The sequence below is a fragment of the Vidua macroura genome, chromosome 10 (assembly GCF_024509145.1).
Source record: "Vidua macroura isolate BioBank_ID:100142 chromosome 10, ASM2450914v1, whole genome shotgun sequence".
In the NCBI taxonomy this organism is placed as follows: Eukaryota; Metazoa; Chordata; class Aves; order Passeriformes; family Viduidae; genus Vidua; species Vidua macroura.
In genome coordinates this window covers 16,597,806-16,621,920 of record NC_071580.1, presented here as the reverse complement: position 1 = coordinate 16,621,920, position 24,115 = coordinate 16,597,806, and the positions used below count along the sequence as shown (strand labels likewise).

Sequence of the window (24,115 nt, the reverse complement as noted above, 5' to 3'; positions counted from 1 at the left end):
TTTCCAAAGGTCAGGGACAGAGCCAGAGCAGGACACAGCCACTGCCCTGTCCCGTGACTGCTGGCCCACCCCATGGCTCGAGTAAAAGGCACATCGTCCTGCCGAGAGCTGCCATCACAATGCTGTCAAACATTTCCTACATCACCTCTTGTCTCAGCAGCTTCTGTGTCACAGGGTGAATGACAGTGCTTAGTTACACAGTCATTAAAGCTGTAGTCTGTATAAATATGCAATCTGTATATACATACAGATCACATATATACACACACTTATGGAGACTGTATATATGAAATTGTTTGGTATGCACTTATTTTGCTTTAAACTCCTGAAGTTAAACATTATAGTGTAGCAATTTGTGTAAGGTGCACTGTGATTTCAAGAAAGCACAGTAAAGTCACAGGTCTTGTTATTCTTGCACTAAAAATGTGTTTACGTATATTAGCCAATGTATGTCTACTTTATCGCTCCTTTTGACAAATTAAAGCAAATGGTATAAAATAGTATGGGTTTTTTTGGTTTGGGTTGTTTATTTTTAAGTGGACAATGGCACTATGTTTTTAAATGACAGGGTTTTTAAATAAAATGAAATCATTCTGTGTTCATTCCAATGTAATACATTTACCAATATCTTGAAACTGAATGTCATGTTGCTTTTTTTTATATTTCATTAGAAATTGTCAGGTATGTGCCTGAGATTGTGTAGGACTAAGGAGTAGCTAGAGGCTAACTGTAATCATATATTATTAGCCGTTTCTATATACACAGTATAAATACATATTAATTTTCTTTTCATTTTTGTACTTGATTTTTTTAGGTAAGATGTAATTAAATGTACTTTGATACTTCTGAAGTAATAAGATGTTGTTTGAAGATCAATTCTGCTTTCTTTAGTGCATTGACAATATTTTACAACAATTTAGTGCTTATTTATTTGTGCTCCGGTGTAATTATAATAAAAAGCAATAGTTTAAAATATTTGGCTGTTCATTTTCATTTGATAGTTTAAGTTTTAGAGACAGGTTATTCACTAGGGATTAGCCAGAGATTCTTGGGAAGAAAAGTCAAGTCATCGATGTATATTTATAGCATTCCCTAGGCACATTTTTAATCGTACCATGTGTTGGAGGAAATGAATTAATTGCTTTAATAGGTTAGTATTTGCAAGTCATGCCTTGTTGCATCAAATGCCATGAATGCCATCCTCAACTAAATCCTTAGGATTAGATTTCTCTGAAGAGCAGATAAATTTTTGTCTAAGCACCTTTCACAGTTTGGGATGACAGATGCTCACTTCAAAGACACCCCCTCAAAGGTCTCCATTTGCAGAATATCCCCAAATGTGAGAGGGACCTATCACAATCTCCATAAAGCTCTAAAAAATCTGCTCAAAAGTAAGCATAATCTTCCTGTTTCCAGACAAAAGCTTTAGTCCCATTAGGATGCAAAATCCAGATCTTGCAGAGGGATTCCACGCTTTTTTTTAAGAAGACATCCCCCCCAATATTTTTAAGACATTTTGTAATTTAAAAAAGTTTCCAAGAACAAGTAAGCAAGTAGTTAATAAAGAAGCCAGTAAGAAGCAGTAATGCTCTTGCTGTGGCACTGAGACCATATTTCTCTCCTTTAATGAAAAAAAGTTGCCTCCAATATGCAAAAAAGTCTTATCCTTGTCTGTACAGATCTGCATGCAGAAGTGCGCAGGGCAGGGGAAAGTTTTGATTGTCTTCAGCAGGAGCTGCTTCTGGGACAGTTTGCAAATGATCCACAAGGTGCTTTCCAAGTGCTTCCCTGCCCTAGGAGTCACCTGCTCTCCCCAAGACACAGCCTCTCTCCTCAGCAGCAATCCCATTGACAAGGTCCATATGTAGGACAAAGAGCTTTGCTACCCCTTCATGCTCCCCTTCCTCCCCCCAGCCCTTGACAGGGATGTTCAGAGTGACTCATCCTCTGAAGCAAAGTCCAGCCTTTTTCTCACTGGCTCTATGTTTTGTATGAAGATCCCATATGGATGACTAGAAATTAACACTGTTTTACAGGGATTTCTCCAGCTCTAAAAGAGGAAAAAAGAATTTGTCCATTTGTCAGATTCATGTCTGTGCTCTTCAGTGGTATGGTTCACAAAGTCTTGTGTCCTAGCTCATTTCTAAAAGCTTGCCATGGTGACTTCCAACATTCACCTTACCACACATGAAATGCCTGACTACTTCTGGAGTCAGCAGCACCTGAACAGAGAAGGAATGAGATGGAAGCATTGCCAAATGCATCAGGGAGCATAAATATGGGGCAAAATCAGACATTTTCCTATTTGAAATATGTGCATTCTCTTTCTTTGCCACTGCAGAAACACTTTTTATATACTATTGTTTTTTAAACAGAAGTTTAAATTAAAAGGAGACAAGACCATAAAAAAGCAACAGTTGAGTTTTACACTTGTATTTTCTCTAAGTTTATTTAGAAGTGGAAAGGTGCCTGCAGTGCTCTATCTTGGGTCTCTGCTCCTTTTGCATTTTGAAAGCCATCACAATACCACTGGCTGGAGTTGCTGCTGTTTCTCCCCTGCAGTCACTCGGAGTGACCTCAGCCGGTGCCAGAGTGGCTGAGAAGCAATTAAAGCACAGAGGGGCTTGTCTTCCTTGGGAACAAGTAACCTGCCCTGAGCACAGCAGGGAAGTCAAGCAGCCCTTAGAGAGAAGATGGGCCAACATCTCTCAGATCTATGGCCAGCAGTCACAGAGCTGGCAAGGGAACTGCAGGAAACCAAATAAAATTTACAAAAACAGAAGACAACTGAAAAGAAACACTGCTCAAAGGCAAGACTGAACACATTTGGCATTTATTTTCTAAACCTGCCAGCGTCTCTTTTATGGTGCTTTTTTCTTTTCCTTTAAAACAAGGTTACACATCTGTCACCTTTTAATTGAGATGTTTGGCACCAGGGTGGTTGGTAGTTTCAGTGTTTTCCCCACCTGTAGTATATTTTCATCTCCTTTTGTCTCCTTCTCTCTTTCTGTCTCAATCCTTTTATTCATGATGTGCTTTGGGAAACATATTTGTAGGTACAAGAGCTGTCATCTTTTTTTTCCCATTAATATTCTCTACCTCCCCTATTCTCAGCTGGCTCTATGGCCTCTTAATCCTCATGAAAACATATGAGGAGAGCAGAAGGATGAACCACCACGGATTTTATTTTAGAAGGTAGGATTTATCAATGCTGTTCTTGTTTTATACACAGCAAGTTTCACAGAGGGCTGGGGAAAGAGGAACGGCTGGGAACGCGGTGGGAAACGCTGAGCTTCAGCCTCGGGCACAAGGGTGTCCCTGAGGCAGCAGGGCCAGTCACAGTGACCCTGCGGGGAGCCGGGCAGCGTCCCTTTCCCTCGCACAAGTGACACCCACCAGGAGGAACCTCCTGTGGCAGGTTCTTGGTGACCATTGCAGCTTGCCGCGTTCGGGAAGCAGGGAAAGCAGCCCGACTGCCAGCCCCGGGGGAGAGAGCAGCCGGCACTTCCTCAGCAGCTCCCGATCCAATCCCTCGGTCCTGCTCTCCATGACCTTATACTTTCTTTGGACGTTAACACCTCTGCAAAGTGGGTGTTAAATGGTGTTGTTAGTGTCTGTAGCGTGGTTTTACATCCACTTGAGAAGTGTAAATGATTCTACAAGGTGCAGGGCACTGGAAAATCAGCTTTCCCCAGGCTCCAGCTGGCTGGGGAAATTCAAATTAACTCCTGTGGAATCCAGCTCCTACCAAAGAGCTCTATTCTTTCCCAAGTCCTTCAGGGTATTTTTACTGTTCTTGTAAACACAACAACTGAATGGCTGGTGTGTTTATTTATGAAGTTTAAAGAGGCTAAGATGTCCTTGGCCAAGCAGGAAAAGACATTCAATCTCTGCCTGTCTTTTACGCCGCTCATTTGAGAATTTTGCCTCAGTTTCTGCTGAACTATGTGGCCCATCCAAGAAGCCCACTCCTTCCTTCCCTAGCTCTTACTCTGTGTGTGGGATGTGGTGGCACATGTTGCAGATGGAATCAGCTGACAGGATGAGTTATTCCCTGGGGTACGTGTTTCACTGACTGGGCACTACCTGAGTGTTTCTTCATCCTCTGAACTGTGTCACTTACAACACACTCACTATGGGTAAGACTTCTCCCCCAGGCTTTGGCCATCCCTGTTCCTGGTCATGGTGACAGAACATCTGGCCTAGCTTCCTAAAAGGCATCTAATTTTGTGGTACTTCCAAATAAGAGGACAAATTTTGAAACTAACTAGGATCCAACTTATTCAGGGTACTCAAGGTTGCAAACAATGCCATCAGCCTCGATAAAAACCAGACTTCTACTCCTTGTGCAGCAGCAGTCAGCAGGGGAAAACCTGCAGTGCCGCACATAGGGTCAAAGGGTTAAAAATCAGCACCTGAAAGGGTCATTTAAGCTCACCTGAGGCACTCAATACCCCTTGCAGTGCACCTGGCAGCACTCCCTTGGGTTTGCAGCCCTACAGAAAGGTGGTGACCTTTGAGGAAAAGCCCAGCCAGGCATCTCATCGGAGCAGCAGCTCGGGGCAGCCCTGGCACTGCCCACCCCGTGGGTGTTGATGTGCCTTCAGGTGTGACCAGGGCATCGCTGTGAGCCCTTGCAAAGAGTCACCACAGACACCGCTGGAATGGTCCTGCCAGCATTTGTGCCAGGGATTTACTGCTGTAGACTGACAGGAACTGTGAATTTGACCAGTTATCATGAGTTGTTCCTTGTACTTTTGCTGCTGTTTCATTTATCCTGGGAAGCTCCCCTTTGTTTCATCAATTTTGTCTATTTTTGTAGACACAGCCAGAGTACAAATCTCCACTACACTGTCTGAATTAATATTCTGAATCTATGGCTTGAAAGAAATGCTGAAAGCACTTCATAATAGAAGGGTTTGAAATTGTGAAAAATGCATATTTTATGATCAGCTTTTTGCAAATATTAAAATGAATATTATATGTGTAAGGTTAGAGAGTTATGCTGTATTAAGTAGTGTGTTAAATATAGTTTTAGGTTATAACATAGTGTTAAAATAGAAACTCTGCAATGTAAGATATTTTTTACTAGTTGAAGAAAAGGTATAAGATAATCAAGAAACTCTTTGCACAGAGATAACAGTGACAGGGCACATAAAGAGTTACGGCCTCCGTATCAGAAAAGACAAACATTCTTCCACCTTCTCTCCATCTATATGGAACCACCAGGATTAAGGGGAAGAAGCTGACAAAAAACAGAAAAAAATCTTAATTTGCAAGGAATTTATGCATCATGTATGAGATATATGAATATGCAACAGGCTATTCTTTTTAAGGATTATTCCTTTGTTCACAAGGCATGTTTTTGGCAGCTTAGTGCCCAAAAACATCTGGACGTTCCTAATTATTTGCTTTTTATTGTCTTGTAATTGTCCTAACTCTAAATTTTTATTACTTTAATTGTATTATTATTTTTATAACCATTTTATTATTATTAAACTTTTAAAAATTCTAAAAACAAGTGATTGGCTTTTTTCACAAAATGGACTAAGTAACATGTCTGATTCTTATTTTTATTTTGCCAAAAGTTTCATATTCCTTTATTTTCCATCTGTTTCCGGAATTCAAGCACAAATAATCTTTTGAAAATTGGTACCAAAAGAAATTTCAAATTCTGACAAGTTTTAATCCAATAGAAAAGCAAATTTGAGTTCCTGCTTTGTTTACTTCCATAAGAAAGCTTTCTTACTGCCTATTTAATTTCCACAGAGGTACTATTGCTTATGTTAACAGATATAAATCACCTTTTCTGTCCTTCTCTCTCTGAGAAAGAATGAATACATAGTGCTTTTCACTCAGATTTTTCTTTCTCAGTCTTTCCAGAAGACAAATGAGAGCTCTGTCAAGTGAGGTTAGTGGGTTTAAGGAAGAGAAAGATTGTTTAGTGTCTCAGTGTGGTGAAATATAGCACTTAATGTACATACGCTGCTTGTTCAAGACATGTTTTAGGAAAGTTTTATACTGTTTCCACGACAAATTAATAGGAAATTGGACAAAATGCTGACTTTGGATTTTTGCTTGTGGCAAAGTTTTTTCTGTCCTTCAAACTTTATCTTGACTGAAGAGCACTAGATAATACAGCCAATAAGAATAATTCATGGTACATTTACTGCTGTTCTAGCATAGGCAAATACACTCTTAGTTTTACTCTGGACCAAAAATACTTTAAACACCTTTGATTTATCTTTGGGTGGACTGTTAGTGGCTGTCAAAGGTAAATCAAAGAAAGATTAATGAAAGACTGGTGCCAACTTATCCCATGTTTCAGAGAGCATTTTAAAATGCTGGAGACCTCAACCTCCATTTTTGAATTTAGCCCCATTTTCTACAGTGTGCACCTTACAGATGCTCTCCACATTTCTGCTATTAGCTAGTTTGCTGTGGCTCTTTTGTGCTGGGTTTTGGGGTTGTAAGTCTTGTTTTTCCTGACACTCTCCCATAAACCTTTGAAATAAGGGATAAGTTAGTTTTCTGTGACAAGGAATAGGCATATCACACATCTATTCGTGTGTGAACGTACATCTTAAAGCCAAAATGGGTACCTGATTCCAAGTGCTCCTATAGAAGAGCAAGAAAACAGGGTCATGTGCCTTTTTGGCATTCAGGGCCTTCACATTAAGAAAGTCTCATACCATGTTATGACAGCTCCAGCTTGGAATCCCAATCTGAAGATGTCATTTACTTTACCATAGATTTTGGCAGTTATTTACATAGACATACGAGTCATTTTCCCCTAGAGAGTTCAAGAAGTGATATAACATGCTTCCACAGAATTCAAACAGCAGTATATGCTTTAGCTTAGCAAATTATTATTGTTTTAGAAGAAAATAGTTTTCAATGTCACAGTTGTCAAGTGCTATTTGATGGATGTAATTCTGCAATGGAATGTGAAACTTTAAAGTAGTGTCTTCTTTTAAAAACTCTTCTGAGGGGCATTAAGCTCTAGTGTATCTAATTAATGCTTTAAACATTCTTTCCTATCAGTCAATCTTTATCTATATCTGTGCTGCCTTGTTACCCAATATTAACTGCTCATTGAAATCGATTGTTCCTGGTCTTTTCAACCGTTGATTGTTCTTTCATGGCTGAACACTTTAAAATAACAATATTGATTTTTCTTACATTATAGCCCTTCTCATAAGTCCTAACTAGAGACTGTCACTGTGGCCTAAGAACATGTGGGGACACTTAGCAGTTCTGAATTCAGAGTGAAAAAGGTATGCTTAGTGCAGTATTCATCCAAGATCTTAAAACAATCAGTCTGAGGATTCTATCTTAAAACCATGATTTGGCTTATTTTTCTTTTAAAATTGGTGAAAATATTTACTTGCAAATGTGAAATAGTGTGACAGAGATCCTAGAATGTGCTAACTGGAATATCATGTGTGTTCACAAGCCTTCAGTTTCCTGAGTTTCCAAATTTCATGGGATCAGAGTAGGACTAGAGAAGAATTTATGTTCTCTCTTCTTCTGTTAAGCGTGTGGAGAGTGTCGGGAATCGACTCCATCTCTTGGACCTCTGGTGGCCCAGAGCACTCACCGTGTGCTTGAAGGTGACTTTCAGGCTGGTACTCTCTGATGGCTGTGCAGGGAAGGATGTTCTGGTCTGGCAGGATTAGCAGTAGCATGGCAAATTGTGGTCTCATATTACTGCAACACTCAGGCCTGGCTTGGGGAAAATATTAATTGGATCACTTTCCATTTTCACAGGAGAAAGAGGAACAAACTTCTTTGTATATTATAAATGATAGGACATATCAGAAACATAAATTCAAAGAACAGGAAGTATATTTGGTTGGAAAATTTGAAATGGAAGTCTTTTTTTCTAGAGACTTTTAATAGAAAAAAATGTTAAAATTCTTGTTTTGTTTAAAAATATGAAGCAATTTTTGAATGTTGATGTGTCCTAAGATTAATTTTGCAAGTGGGATGTTATTTTTTCCATTTTGAAATGGATTTTTAACATTAAGCAGGTTTTGCATATTAATAAAAACCTCAAGAAAAAAAATCACCATTTTTGGTACTGTTACTCAAGTTTTGGACCTTGGAACAGGAAAGACTAGAAACCTTGCTTCTTTTGGAAACAAGTTGAATAATAATTACATGATCCACAAAAAAAAAAAAAAAACCAAAAAAAAAAAAAAAAAAAACAAAAAAAAAAAAAACCTGATAGGAATTTGAAGCAGCAGAGCATGGCATTGACACATAAACACCAGGACAGTGGCCACAGTGTGGTCTTTCAGAAGAGCTGGCTGTGGGCATAGTGTCAAGAAAACCCTAAAACAAGCCCTCAGATTCATGAGAAGTGGTTGTCTCTGTGACCACACAAAATGATGTGACTAAAAACTGAGACAGAAAAAAAATGCTGTGTGTCGTGGCCTGCTCTGTACGGTAGAAATTATTTTTCTTCAAGAGAAAGCTCTGTTGCTTTGGACTTTGCTGGTGATTTGAATTGTTACCTGCACCCCGCCTGTTCTGCTTTTACTCATCTTATCATTGGAAACTTAATAGTTGAAGTGATTAAAGGAATATTTAGAAAAGGACAAAATCAGGTAGAAGAAAAGCTGATGCAACGATTTGAACCACCACAAAAGACAGAAGACATGATACTGAAAAATTTGTAGCCTGACCCAAAAAAATGTGAAATAATGAACAAACTGAATATGCTTTAGTGGAGGAAGTAAAACTGGAAGGAAGAACATAAACATTTACTACTGTTGTACTTCATGGAGTACAGGAAAACAGCCAAAGATACTGTTAAAATTTAAGGCTGACCTGAGGATATTCAGAATAATTAGTAAAAAAAAAAAAAAATAAAGTTGGGATTAACTAAGTGGGAAAGAATTTTCTGGTGTTTTTAGCCCCACCATCACCCATATTGATGCATGGCCCTCGTGAAACTGTCCTCAAGACTGTGATACTGTGTGAGAAGCGGCCTTGGCCGTCACCACAGGAGACACGCGGCCCACAGGCCGAGCACCAAAGACCACTGAGAAAACAACGCCATCAAGGCTTAGCTCTGGGAAAGGGCTCCTCTGTGTTTCAGGGAAGACTTAGCATCATCTGAAAAAGCCTTTAAACCTTTCTCCTGACAGTTGCTGTCCAAGCTAACAAAGTACCGTGCAATACAAACATCAGTTACAGGAGCGGCCTCACGAGTTTGGCCTCTGCTGACTGTGTGACTCTCTGGCCCTTCTTTGTAAAGGGGTGAACTTTTTTTTTTTTTTTTTTTTTTAATTTAAACATTATGCAGTGTGGCAAGGCCTTTGGTCATGAGCAGGGCTCCTGGTCAGATTGATTTTGGGCAGGTTACTGAGGTAGGCCCAGAAACAACCATTGGCCCTGGGCTGCCATCATCAAATCAAACCCCCTGCACACTTGTGACAGCAACAGCAGCAGAGGAACCTGGCACGACAGGTTCCTGAGGCTGGGCGGCTGCTGCAGGCACTGGCCAGAGGACCTGTGTGTTCACTGAAGCTGGACCAGGGTGGCCACAAAACTGAGGCGCCTTGCTGGTGGTGGGCAGACACTCCTGAATGCTTCCACAGTAATCTCTGAAATACCCTGGATTTGATTTTTGTGTCAAGCTGCTTGCTTCTGCAGAGAACAGTTTATGGTGGAGTTTTGTGTTTACAGAGAACTGTTAGGCTGCCCTTTAAAGTGTTTAAATAATATTGTATCAACACGGTACAGACTGATATGTATCTTAGCAACTGTGTCAAGTTCACGATGGGCTAAAAATCCAAATGGGAATCAAACAATCTGGAGCCTTAGAGTTTAGAAAGCTGAGAATAAGGAGAAAATTACTAGGTTATTTTAGACCCAACCAAGGCAGCCCTTCAGCTTAACACCATACTAATTGTAGGTTAACAAGTACCTTAAAACTATAATTAAAATGCAAGATACACAGAATATTTCCAAAAATTATAACAAAAAAATTTATGTTTCATGGCAAGAAAAAAAAAATTGAAATAACAGAAATACAATTGAAGTTTGAAAGGAGTGAAGCTAAATACTGCTGGTTTTATTTACATTTTACATACACATTGGTTCTTAAGTCTGGAAAACTCTGAATGCCAGGTTGAATGCTGTAGGTTTACCCCAAGTGTATGTGAGCTAGAATATGGGTTAGGGTCCTGCTGTAAACATGAGCAAACACTCATTATCCACTGTGTTATTGCAAAAAGTCATGCAGAAACCAGCATTACAGGGAGTTTACAGGCCTCTGGGTCTGAGACAGGTTAAGTGTGTCATAAATTGTCCCAGATCTAGCAACAGTCACTTGGCATCACATTCCAATGATCTACATTCATGGTCACCCCATTTATTGTGTGACTATCTCAAATCATTCCTGAACATACTGTGTAGCAATTCTTTTTGGCTTGAACAGGCTGAATCGGTCCTGTCTGCAGTACCTGAGCTGGGTCTGCAATGCCCCTTACCTTAAAGAATGAAGTTTCCTCCACAAAGAAAATTTCAACTTCAAAATGCATCATGTAAGAGTTGTTCAAATTTTGCAGGTACACATTTATCCAGAGATCTGTGACTCAATTGATGGTTTGTATGAAGCTGATATTTAAAGGCATTGTTAGCTAAGCCTTCTAAGTATCTTGAGGGTCCTTATGGGTGTGAGAGTTTCTAGTTATAAAGACTTTAACTCACACTTCTCTGCCAGAATTCTTACAAGGCAGCACTGGACTTCTTCTGTTCATCTTTGTCCTCTTCAAGAACAGGTCTAAGTGAGAATGAAGGAATAATAATGGACCAAACCAATACTGATACAAAGCTTGTTTTAAGTATTAATGGTTATGGCCTTGTTGCTCTTGAATGTGCTGGCCCAATCACTGCAGTAAATACCAGGGAGTCTCAAAAAATAGTCTGGGCCCCTGAGGTTCCAGCCAGGTTTTGAGAAGGGATGAGCTATGTGAGAACAAAGCCTTCAGTTTGGCACATGGAGATTAAAGGATCAATCTGGTAAAATGGAGCAAGAAGGCAGAGTTATTAAAGTTAAAAGGATCTTGAACTTGATTTACCACGTGATGTGAGGAGAGCACAAGGGGTTTATGTGGTTATGCTGCTTCTTGTACCGTGTGAACCTCTGAAGAGTGGAGGTCCCATCTAATCTTAAATTACTTTGTCTTTCCCAGTTCTTGTGTCATACCCAAGATGGGAGATTTCATTGACTGTGTGCTCAGTAACTGAATCTGCCAGCTGATGACTTGAACCTTTCCCAGGAATCACAAGGGACAATCAAAACATCTCTGCATTTTAAGACACTGAGGGCATTTCACCATATGAACTTGAGGATTTTTTGACTATCCCTATGTACTGGGATATTGGAAGAAGCGTTAGAGATGGGAAAGAACAGTAACTTAGAAAAAAGAGGAAACACATTTTTAAGAGTAATTCCTTAGGAAGAGGTTAGATTTATTAAAAATGTAAATTTTGAAGATCTAAATAGAAAAGCAGTGGAGTGATTTCTCAAGAGCTAATAATCTGTTCCCATCAAATATTTTAAAATAATTTACTGTGAAATCAATTTTATCAGATGATAAAATCATATGGGTCTCTTCTGTCATGGAAATTCTCTGAAATGAAATGCCTTTTTGGGTGAAATAACCTATTTTCCATACAAAAACATGGTTTTGCAGGAAAGAAAATATTTTCCCCTCAGGAAAACTTTGCCTGAAGAGAGAAAATAAAACTGAGGAGCTCTTTTCCTGTGCACATCTTACAGGGAGATGAAGATGCTGAGTGCTCTGCAATCTCACTGCCATTGAAGAAGTCATCTAAGGGAGGCAAAAATTTCTGGGAGCTTGGATTCCCTCTGTCAGCCTAGGCTGTGTTCAGGTCAATTTTATTCCTGTGAAATTCCCAAGATCCTTTCATGTATACAGCAGGAAAATTCATTATTATTCTTCCAAAACAGTCCCCTTTTTTTCCTAGAATTCCTCGTCAATAGAGGAGAAAAAGCCACATTTCTAAGTTTTTGGCCCCTCCTGGAAGGAAGAAATCTTTCAAAACCCTATAATCTTTTGAAGGAATGGATGTGATTTTCTCAGCTATTCTACTGAAGACATTCACTGGATTTTTGTCCGACATCTCGTGGGGATTTGTGAGATCCCCACAGGGTGGTGGTGAGATGGGGCATTGTGCCTAGTACAGGTGCAGCTCTGAGTTTCCAGTGGCCCTGGACAGAGGATTGTCAATGTTTCAGGATGAAGGAGGCTGCCTACAAGGGCTCTAATCTCGAGTGGAACTTCCCAATCAGTATTGTATTCAAATCTGACAGCTGTCTAGTGAAACGACTTTTGATAATCAATCCCATTTTTTTCCAGTTGTTCTCCCCTGCTTATCTTTCCTCTGGTTCATCTTCCCTTGACTTCTATCACCTTTCTCATTATGTATCACCCCCCTACTTTTCTTTCCATAGAAATTTCCTTCTTGAAGGTAGGAGGACAAGAAATTTGTTATATTCAATCCCATTTCCTCCTGACAACAGTATTTTTAACATTCATGATATCTAAGGATACTGTCAAGATATGAGAGAAGAAAAGAACTGGACAGTGACACCAGCATTCCATCTGGTACAGTAAAAAAAAAAAAAAAAAAAAAAAAAAAAAAATTAAATTAAATGGAACAGCCTGAATGTTTCTCTAATGATAGTAATAAAAACAGCATGCACCATCTTAATAACAACACTCTTCTCTCCATGAATGGCAAGGTATTAATATGAATATGTGTACTTTTTTTAAAAATCTAAAATACTTTGATTTAAGGGCCTTGATCCTTTCTGGTCTTTTTGATTTGCTCCCTATTCTGGGATTAATTTTTTTTGATTCATTGGAACTGATACTTACCTGATACTTTCCAGATGAATAAGAAGTCCTTGGACCTCATATAACAGCTCAAACTTTGCTTGAGAAATTCAGGAAAAATTATGGCACGTACACATTTGTCTAAGTCTGCCTGCTCTCCTGCCCAGCAGGTATGAATTTGATCTGCCTGCAATTTTAAATGAAAATGTTTGGTGATTGACTAAAATAATGATTTCCTGAGCAGTATTTCTATTTCAGTAGAGTTTATTGGTATTTTGTAGCAATAACTTTTTCCATCAGGAGAAAAAGGAAACACTTCTATGTCCATCCAGGTTGTATGAGAAAAAAAAAACAAAACCTGTGTACCTGACAATCTTTTATTCTGCTTTTGGACACTTTTAGAGAGAGTATTGTAGCTTATATAGCCCATGTTGCACTAAGATGACGTCAAGAGCTTGTAAGAAATATTAATTCTCATTTCAACATCTGTATTTGACTGTAGATCACAGCTTTGAAGGGGATTTTGTCTCTTGCCCCTCACTTACAGTATTTGACACATCAGGTACTATGTAGAACTCAGTTATTCTGTTACAGGAGAATGTATTTGTTCATCTTACCTAGCTAGTCTCCTTTAGAAAAACTGCTTCTTTAAATGACTGTTCTGCTCCCAGATGTTGTTTAACATTCAGCGTCCCTCCTTGGCTTGAACCATATTACAGTGTTCTCATTTGTTTTGAGATTAGCTATGGTTACAATACTTGACTTCAGCATTTTGAACACTTTAGAGTTAAATAGCATTTAAATCCAAGATTAATCATGTTGGGTTTTGCTATTAAATAAAGAGTTCCATGTCTAAAATTACTTTGAGATGAGTCGTTTCAAATATTAACAGCAAGGCATTTAAGCTTGAGCTTGCTTAAATTCTATTGTTTGAAATCAAAACCCTTTCACTTCCTTTATACTTGCTGTCAGATTACAATACAATATGTAAAAGTATGTTTTGTCCAATTTTATTAGTCACAAAGATATAACAAGATGGCATTCTACTTTTTCATTCAGCACCTGGAAAACTTTCATTTAAACCTGCCAAAATATATGATTTTTCATTCTTCCTGAAATGTTTTAAATGCAAACCAACACTCAAAACCAACCCAGTGTTGCTATCCTGTTGGTTATCACTTTGTCCATGCCTGGTTACTGGACAGTCTGTGCTTGAGTCATGGGAATTCTGTGCTGACAAAACACTCCTGCACCTTTCTCAACAGCAACACTTGGGCTGATGCTTCAAAACAGAAATTACAATAAGAATGTGGGCTTCCCAGATTTCATGGAGACTTAAGATGCAACTAGATATTGTACTCATCTCTCATCTCTAGGTTGTGGACAAAGCCACTGAGTTCTATTCTCTGGGGAGCACTGCAAGCACGTGAGGAGCTACTCTGGATCTGGTGAGCATCTTTGGGAAGGCAGAATCCAATTGTCATGGTGTTTTTTTTTTTATTTTTGGGGGTTTTTTTGTTTTGTTTTGGTTTTTTTTTTGGTTTTTGTTTGTTTGTTTTTTTGTTTGGTTTGTTTGGGGTTTTTTTGTTTGTTTTTTTGTTGTTTGTTTGTTTGTTTGTTTGAGTGGAATTTGGATTGGAGATTCAGGTCAAGCAGTTATTTTACATTCTGCCTTAAGCAAATGTATGTAAATCATGGCTATGTATTTATTGGGAAAAATTTCCCAGTGTTCTTGCAGAAACTGGAAAACCTCACCTTGAGTGAAGCCTGTGGCCAACCAGTCTTCTCTGGAAGTACCTGTTGAAGACACCATTTCAGGAAGGACAAAATATACAATGCCTTTTCTTTGTCAACATCAACTCTCTTCATGTTCTCTCTTTCAGTTAGGGAGTTTTATGTCCCTGCAGTGAAAGATATCCCTGACTAGTAGTATTCTCCTTAATTTATTTTTTCCTTATCATAAGGGTATTTTTTCCATTATATCCCATTTTCAGGCTTGTTATTTCACTCCCCCTCTCTCTTTCTTTTCAACATACTAAGGGATTAAGAAAGGGAGGGTAGTGGTTGTATTCCTGAGAGCAGAGATTTCAAGATTTGATTCCTATAATGCTTTCATTTCCAATTAAAAGGAATAATGAATGAATCTGTTTTAAACACAAATTCAGTCACCAAATTATTTCCTTTTACCTATGCTACTGAGGTTTAAAATTTTCATACAGCACTGGATCTAATGGAAACTCTCCTCTGAATGACTAGGAGCAGAGTCTTAAGATACTGCAATTTAAAATAAAAAAAATAATTAAAAATTTAAATATGAGCTAAGACATGGCTCATGTAAAATTTTCTGCTTCATTTTAGAAACTGCTATTTAATTAGGAAAAAGGTGAAGAAACTTCATGCTCTATTGCATAACTATTCCTGTGTCTTTTAATGAATTTTTAACATCTAATATACAAACAGGTAATCAAGTATTGCATCACTCTAACCAATACTCTAAGCTCAAGAATCAGTCAAAAATAATTTCTTATTTTTGTGGACTTTAAGTCACACAAATATATATTCATTTTTTATGCAACAGAGCTAATATGAGGACATGTATGGATATTAACTAAGGCAAGTTGGGTGAACTATATGTGTCCTTAGGGGAAAAAAAAAAGAAAAAAGTTTAACAATGTAATTAAAAAAAAATCAATACAAAACTTAATCTATTAATCCCTTTCCTTAAGGTCATTGAGTTTTACAGAAACCACAAGGCTGTAGTTACAATGATATTTTTATATAAAGTTTATTAAATATTACCACTAAAATAATTTAAGATTGAAAGGCAAATATTACTCAATGAAGATGCATTTTAAGAAAAATACAAAGCCACATAATTATTTTTAAATAGTGATGAGTTTTGTGTGCCTTCACAGAGTGGATAAATAGTCTTTGAGTTTTATTATTTTTCTGTTAAAGATGAACATAGCACATAAAAAATAGAGATAAAAATTATATGCAGTGACATTTACTGTGTGGGTCACAGAAGAGTTTACTTCCTCAAAATCTTCCAGATCACTGTAAGTCTAACACCTATTAGATGACTCAGGAATATCAAAAATACAAATGGAAATTATGAAAGTGAGATATGTGTCAAGTTTTCATTTTTGGGTATTATGTTACTGAAATTTTGTCACAGTTAACAAAAACTGGGAGACATTTTCTTATTTATTTTTCAGTCTTCAGAAATATGTAGCCTGATCAGAAATTTTAGTTGGTGAAACAGAACCTGTGCCTAAATCCTAGAAATCCAAGAATGACCAAAAAAACTGAGGGTAGGAGAAGGTTTGCTGATCTGGAGGCTTTTCCAGGCAGTTTTGTCTGGTCATTGCTATTTAGGGATGGCTGAGTACTGACTTGCTTCAGAAACTGAAGTTTTCTTAAATGATGTCAGACTCATAAAAAAGTTGTGTATATATTTATATATACACATATATAATTGTGATGGGTATGTGTTTGTGTAAGGATGGTGAAGAACTACATTTGCTTACACTTCCCCTTAGCAGTTTTGTTGAACCTGCTCTGCACAAGTGGAGCTACAAAGCCGGAGTCTCAATTTCTGAGAAATGGTGGCATAAGCACCTGTTTGCTTAAGTTTTAGGATGCACTCAGTTCCCACAGATTAAATGTTGGGATGGATTTGATATCACAGGCAAATTTTCGTAGAAGCTGCATAAAGATGATGGGTACAGAGGTGAAATCTGGTCCAAGCAAACTGCTGCACCTGAGGCCTGCCTTGGATGCCTCCCGCAGTTTGCTTTTCATTGCACCATCCCAGAGTACAGATGGATTGCTGAGCTCCAGAGGTTAGCTGAATACCAATATTACCCTGGCATCATTATCTCAAAAGTAATCAGCAGTTTAGTTCGGAGTCTTTTTTTCTGAGTAGTCTTTTTCCTGGGTTTGTGATAATCCATCTGACAGAGCCCTATTGTTTTGTGGCTTATCTGAAAAATCTGATTTTCGCATCTTTATGTACCACCTGGCTCACAGGAACGAAACTGAATGTGAACTGCAACAAAGAAAATAGAGTTAGGTTTTTCCTGAAAAATCTTTATTGTAGATGAAAATATTCAGTTCCTTAGGGACTAACTGAATATTTCTTCTTGTGCTGCACTTATCTTTTATCAAGGCTGAGGTTTTTCTATTATAAATGCCTATTCTTATTTGTGCTGTTAATAAACTATTTTGAAGAGTACATGAGGGAAGAGAAAGAGTGAGGAGCTAGTCTTTTCTTTCCCTATGTAAGCCTGAATATTTACAAATTCAAAGAATCTAAAATATTATCAGTTTTATGCTGGAATGACTACATTCGTAGAATACTAAGGCTTAAAAAGATGCTAACTAAAAATTCTGTATTAAGAACATTTCAATGCATTGTTATGCACTCAAAAATCAGGAAATGATAGCATTAAGATTTTGTGTCTAACCAAATGTGTTGCCTTCATATTGTCATGACAATACAATCTTTAGGTTGCAATAACAGACTGCATGTAGTGCTGCTATTATGGGCTTATATCTGACAGCCTAATGCACATCTAGAATAGAAAACAACAACTCTATTTTGTTGGTTTTTTTTTTAATAATATGACATTTTAATATTTCCACTTGCATATTCTGAGAGTTTTCAAAATCCTGGGGGAAAATCTGAGCGTGACAGAGAAGCCCTTGCCTGGCAAGGTTGGTTACCTGGCAGTGAAAGCATCCCCTGCACTTTTCCTCTCAGCCCTTGACCAACACTGTAAGGAAAAGTGAGGGGGGCTACAAGCAAAGTGTTGTTGCAGTCAACTGTGCACTTCAGGATAAAAAAGGTGCTTCTAGAAAAGTATTTGGGAAAAGTCTTTCAGAATTGTGAGTGCTGTTTATGAACGTGCTATTAGAACTAGAGAATTTACCAGGGTTACCCACAAAATATCCAATGTAACCACAGGTTCTGCCTACACTTGGAAATAAAAATATTGGTAATGAATTATTGGTAAAAGTTTACTTAGGAAAAAAATTTACCTTATCTTCTGATTTTTATGCTAGCAAGGGATCTACAGAGTTATGCTGTGATAAAGGTTGGGCTTTGTGTTGGAGATGACAGAGGTTTAAGGCATTATCAGTATTTTGGACCAGTTCTTTTTGGTTATATTTTCTGTCTCTTGTATTGTTCAGGGAACAGTCACGAAGTGAAATATTTCTCCAAGTAATTTTTGCACAATTTTAGCCCAGGACAAGATGCTGTATTTAAATTGCATTTAAACCCTGGCCGTTAGTGCTGCTACACCGCTGTGCCAGCACAGAGTCCTGGGCTTCTTTCCTTTCCTGTGCTACATGAGTTTTACCTTCCAGGAGCCCCTGGAATCAGCTACATCCACCTGCTGAGAGCAGCTTTACCCAGCCACGAAGTGTCTACCCATGTGCACTCTAAGATCCCAATATGCAGTGAGAACATGCTACTAAATAAATAAACCTGGCTTGTTCTTTTGCACAGGCTCTAACTCCCTTTCACTGAGCACAGATCAGAAGGAAGTCACTTAAATCCAGTGAAACCCAGACTCCCAAGTGAAATGAAATAGACTTGGGATAAGTCTTGCAGAGTAAAAAAATATCTCTTTTTACGATGTACCCTTGAGGGCTGTGGTAAATGTGTTACATTTAATGTAGTGTTTTTATGAGCTGAGAACACAGCCTGCTGAATTTCTTTGTCTGTGATTATTTAAGACTGTATCATATCTGAACTTCTACTTTCAGTAAGATCTGTTATGATTACTCTGGGGATGTGAAAGCCAAAGCACAGGCTTTATCATAGAGTTGTTTTAAATAAATATTTGGTTTGATTTGGTTGTTTTCTTTTGCCTGACTACTTTCACCACCTGTTTAGCATCTTCTCCCATAATAAACCAATTAGTGCTAAGAAGTTAATGAGGGGGATAATGGTAGTAGCTCTCTGACCGCAGAGAGTAACACACAACTTTCTTAGGTATTGTCTTGGAGAAGGTTATGAGAAAATTAGGGAAAAAAATGATAAACAATTTTTATTTTTACTCATTGTATTTGTTGTTGTGAACATGTGAAATGCATTATGGATATTTGTTTATTAAAGGGTAGTTTTTAAATTAGCTAATAGTGATAGTGGTTTAGATTACAGAATTAATTAGGTCTACTTATATTGTGACTGTCTGTAGAGACAATGGGTTTCTTAATTAGTATAATAAAGTAATATATCAACCTTTTAAGACTCATGAAGTCAATACTAATTATTATCCAGCCACGGCCCACCACTGCAGCGACAAGGGATGCTGAGTTTTGGGGCAGACTGGCAGAAATTGCTGGTGAAGGGAGAAAATCCTGCTCATGGAAGAAAAGCAGGATCTTAATTCTTGGGTGGCAAACACAATGAAAACCTGGTGAGTCGATTGGGACATCCCACACCACTGGCATTTTTCTATCTAATGTTGACAGATACAGAGGAAGTAACGGGCTCTACTGGATTTGGATGGGATGACCAGACAGTATTGGTGAGCAGAAGTGGAACACAATTAAAAGTGCTTTTGTTATAGGGGGTTTATTGGCAGACTTTCCACTTCTCCACCTTTCTCCAACCCATTTCACACTCTCCTTAACCTTGTCTTCTGGTTTCTCCCAGTCTTGCTCTCTTGCATCTGTTCTTCCATCCCATATGAGCAACCAACCAGTGAATCCTCTCTCAACGAGAGCCTGGAACTGAGAAGCTGAGGTGCAGGAAGCAGCCTGTTGCCCAGGTCACTCTCTGATGGGAAGAGTCTAACAGCTGGTGAATTCTTTTCTGCATTCCCTGTTACTGTATTTAGACACTCCCTGCGTGCATTTTGTAGTCCTTTCTCATCTCTAGCTTCCAGAGAACTCCCTGTACAGTTTCAAGCTTTGGGAACGTACATGGTCTCCTTCCATGGGATGGTTGTGCAGAAGGCAAAGCATGTCCAATCATTCTCCAGACAGCGTGGTGGGAGCTTTCTGAAGGATAAGTCAGCTGTGGCAAAGTAGAATGACTCAGACATAGTTTTAACCACTAAGGATTGTATAGCTACGTTTTTCAGACAAGAAAAGCTAGACAGTAAATCAGATGCATTTTTAAACCACAGAGCAGAATGAAAGTGGTGGTTATGATACAAGCTGTTTTATCACCCTAGCAATTTTCCAGTGGTCTCAACTATAATTTTAGTAAATTCAGCTGTGGTGTTTAGTTAAAAAAAAAAAAAAAAAAAAAAAAAAAGGGGTTATGTTTGTTTTCTTTTTTTGCTTTTTAAGTTTTTGTTTTCTTTAATTGACCGACTTTTCACATACTGTAAAAGGTCGGGGGTGAATGGGAAAGGTTGATTCATTTCTCTGAAAGCTCTACCTGCCCCTTTAAAAACAATATTTTGTAGTCCCTTTGTCCTGAAGTTGGCAATTTTTCTGTAACAATCTGTATCTTGTGGTCTAAATCAGCCTTATTCCAGCAAAGGGAGGCAGGATTGGCATCTTTGAACTAGAGACATAGATGTAGCAAGGTTGTTTTTTTATAATCCTAGAGCATACTTTTCACAAGCCTGCTCTTTAATTTTGGTGAGCATGATGGCCAGCCTCCCTTCAGAGTACTCTTCCAGGGAGCACATCTTTTTATTTTTGGCTGGGAAATGAGAGGGTGGCCTGGCAGGGAACAGCATTGCTGGAACTCACCCGTCCCTGCCAGCAGTGGCTCCCAGATGTTTGCAAGATCTTTCCTGAAGCCATGATAATCTGAGAATATGGCAGGCAGGATTTGTGGGCAGAATTAATCATTTTTATTAGATTGATATTCTTGGAAAAAGATATCTTTTCAGAAACCCAGCCTGTCTTCATGTATGACATTGTGTTCTGCATGGCCTACCATGGGCTGACAGGTTGAGTGCCTGCCATTTATTCTGCTTTTCCCAGCTTTCTTTTTTTTCCTTGTTCCTCTAATCAAGGCTATTACTTCTTCCTGCAAATGCTGACTCTATACTATTGAGCCTTCAGCAGGTGGCAGAAATTAAACCGGTCTGGATTGCTTCATCACGAACCTGAGGTGGAACAATTCAGAGGTGGCCCATCCTGAAATGAGGGACAGTGTGTGTTTCTATCCTCCTAAGTCCACTATTGCTCTCTCACTGTATGCTCTGCCCATGCCAATGGCCCTGCAGGGTGACAGAGGCTGTAATCGAAAGAACAAGGTTATTGGGCAATATGAACCTAGAGAGGTTTGCTAGAACAGTCCTTAGCTGCTTGCATACCTTTTACACAGATTTGGGGGTTTTCCCCCTTTTCCTTGACACCGCTTGTTGTTTTACAACAGGTCCCTCAGTCAATTTCTTGCACAATCATACTGGAGTTGAACAATGACAAAGAGTGCTATAGAAGTAATGACTTGAAGTATCCTTCTCTTAAAACTCCTAATAGTTTAACCAATACTTACTAGAAACACCAACATGCATATTACAATGATTTCTTAATTTCTGCATATGACTATATGAATACCCAAAGTACACCTGGAAAGTGCAAATACTAGCATTTTGATTATTTGCCTCCTCTTACTCCAATTCTTTCCCCCCTGTGATTCTTTTCTGAACAACAAAGTCTAATGAAATTAACTTTAATTGTGTATGTCTCTAATTTGGCTCTGCAGAAACTTTGCAATAGCAGTTGCCAGGTGTTTCTGCTCATGGTCAGCCACTCCTCACTCTGGTATATTATCTTTAGGAGGTGAATAAGAAGTTTCTTGGAAGGTATTAGTTTCCTGAGTCCTTGTTTGGGCCTGCTAAAAGACCTTTCACTAATTATCAAACCAGTCATGCAATTCTGCTGAATTACAGTGTAAAATGTTACACCTGTGAAATCTTCTGCCAGATAAAACAGCTCTCAAGTATAACTGAGTGTATCAGCGGCAAAGGCGGCTTTGTCTGTGATGAAGCAAAAAGCTTTGCATCATGTGTAACATTTTTTAAGTGTATCCATAGCTTGTCACTTAAATTAACCACACCCAGCTGTGATAGAAGTGCCAGCCTCAGCACCTGTGTCCACTTTGGAGCCCTGGAGTTAGGCTTGTTAAGGGTGATGAGATTCAGCTGTTCTGGAAGTAGCTCAGCTGTTCTGGGGGTGTTCTCTTCACCCAGGCAGTGCATAAAAGGAGCCCTGGGAGTTCCTGGGGCTGCTTTTGGCTTGGAGCAAGAGTGCAGCCAACATGGGTGCCTTGGAGGTGAGGAGGGCTGGGAAAGTTTTGCAGTGTAGTTTAGAAGAATATCACAGGTGTGCTTCACTTAAATGGGGTAAGATAAAAATCTCCTCTTCATTACTGAGATATTTTTCTTTCCTCCTTTAGGGAGAGCAGCAGTTGTGGATTGAGAACCATGTAGTTATTTCCAGAACCAAGAAGATTTATCCTAAAGTACCTGTAAAGCTGCAAGTAAAGGTAAGTCAGAGACCTTTCAAGGTGTCTTCCTATCTAAAAGCCAGTATTACATGTATCTATACTTTGGATTTAGTATTCATTGAGGGGTATATATAATAACCATTTTAGTGTATTTTGCTTGGAATATCAGCAACAATGAAGTCTTCTAGGGAAACAAATTATGTCATTACTGTCTGTACTTTTCAGAAGGACACAAAGTTGGGGGTTTTTTTTTTGTATATTTCTTGTTGTTTCTGACTTATTTTGCTTTAGATCCCTCCATACTCAGTTCGGAGTGCAAAGGATTTTGAATCTATCAGTTCTCAGCTGAGGTGTGTCCATTTAACAACATACATCACAGGTGTAAAAAAAAAATACTGTGCTTGAAAAGGAAAAAAGTATTAAAAATAGTGTTGAAAAACAAATTTACTCTAAGGAACATTCTGAAAGTCTTTCAAAAATAAGAGCATCTTTGAAACCTTAAAATTATTTATTATTAATAGAAATGAGCTCTGAAATTGAAAGTCTCAAATGGAACCAGACTTGCTACAGAGCTGAAGGTAGCATATCTATGAGGGAGAATGTCCAGAGAAAGGTGAGGGAGCGGGGGAAGAGTCTGGAGCAAGAGTCTGATGAGGAACAGTTGAGGAATCTGGAGAAATGGAGGATAGAAGAGAACCATGGAGCTGTCTACAGCTACCAAAGAGAGATGAGATGGGAGTCAGCCTCTTCTCCCCCTTAACAAGTGGTAGAGCAACAGCAACTGGCCTCAGGTTGCACCAGGGGAGGTTTAGATTTGGTATTAGGAAAACTTTCCTCTTGGGAAGGGTTGTTAAACCCTAGAATAGGCTGCCCAGGGAAGGGGTGGCATCCCTATCCCTGGAGGTATTTAAGACATGTAGCTGTGGCACTTTGGGATGTGATTTAGTGTTGGACTTGGCAGTCCTATGTTAACAGTTACACTTGATGATCCCAAGATTTTTTCCAACCTAAATCATTCTGTGATTCTGATGAAACCTTCATTATTTAACCACGTGAGTATAATAGGGTAATTCAGAAAAGTGGTGTTCTTATTCAGTTGATCAAGTTGAAGGGAATTACTAATGTTATGGCTGTTTATGCTATCAAATATCTCTCAGCTGTATGGGCTGTTCCATGGCTCCTTTCATCAAGACTTAATCTGTGATTTATAACTCGCAGTAATGAGTCAGATTTCCGGTGGTTTCCCCATTGCATCTGGAGGAAGCATTACTTTAAGGTAAAGCCTTAATTATTTATAGCAGTAGAAAATCCTAAAAGTGACTTAATTTTTCTAGCTTAGCATAATACTGGGTCTTTCTAGTTGCTCCTCTATAGCTTCTCACTGTACATATTAATGAGGCAAGCTCTTTCATTGAGAAGAAATTTTACAGAAATTTTGGAGGAAGAAACCAAGTAACAAATTTGCTCTTGCTAACAGGTGTAGGTCTCTTCTCGTCACAAGAACATGAGTTTGGCCTTTTTATTTCAAAAATTGCCCAATTTTGGGGTTCCTATGGCTATATTACTTTATTTTTGTGCATGAATAAATAAGAGACCAAGACATGTGAGTATTAAATGAAGTTCAAAATTAGGGGAGAAATTAAGAGTCTAGCAGAAAAAGAATGGAAAGGAGATCTCTAATAGTTAATTGCTTAGTTGTTACGGCAGTTAGTTGCTACCTAGTACTGCACTGGCCTTCAGGGTAACTTTTATGCTTATGTTTCTACACCCAGAGCTGAGAGGGCCTGCTCAGCAGGGGAGGAGGGTG

At 38.6% G+C, this 24,115-nt stretch overlaps 2 long non-coding RNA genes across 2 annotated transcripts in view; one reads left to right on the top strand and one right to left on the bottom strand.

Annotated features, from left to right (window-relative positions):
- Positions 1–3,167: 3,167 nt before the first annotated feature.
- LOC128812289 (uncharacterized) lies at positions 3,168–7,723 on the bottom strand. The gene is made up of 2 exons (XR_008438679.1): positions 7,601–7,723; positions 3,168–3,580 (listed from the first exon to the last, which is right to left on the bottom strand). It is a non-coding gene; the product is annotated as an uncharacterized LOC128812289 (long non-coding RNA).
- Positions 7,724–9,324: 1,601 nt separating this feature from the next.
- LOC128812288 (uncharacterized) overlaps positions 9,325–24,115 on the top strand; it is a 111,220-nt gene continuing 96,429 nt past the window's right edge. The window contains exons 1-4 of the long non-coding RNA XR_008438678.1: positions 9,325–9,578; positions 12,935–13,048; positions 14,255–14,326; positions 22,258–22,347. This is a non-coding gene — a long non-coding RNA (uncharacterized LOC128812288). The remainder of the gene's footprint in view (positions 9,579–12,934; positions 13,049–14,254; positions 14,327–22,257; positions 22,348–24,115) is intronic.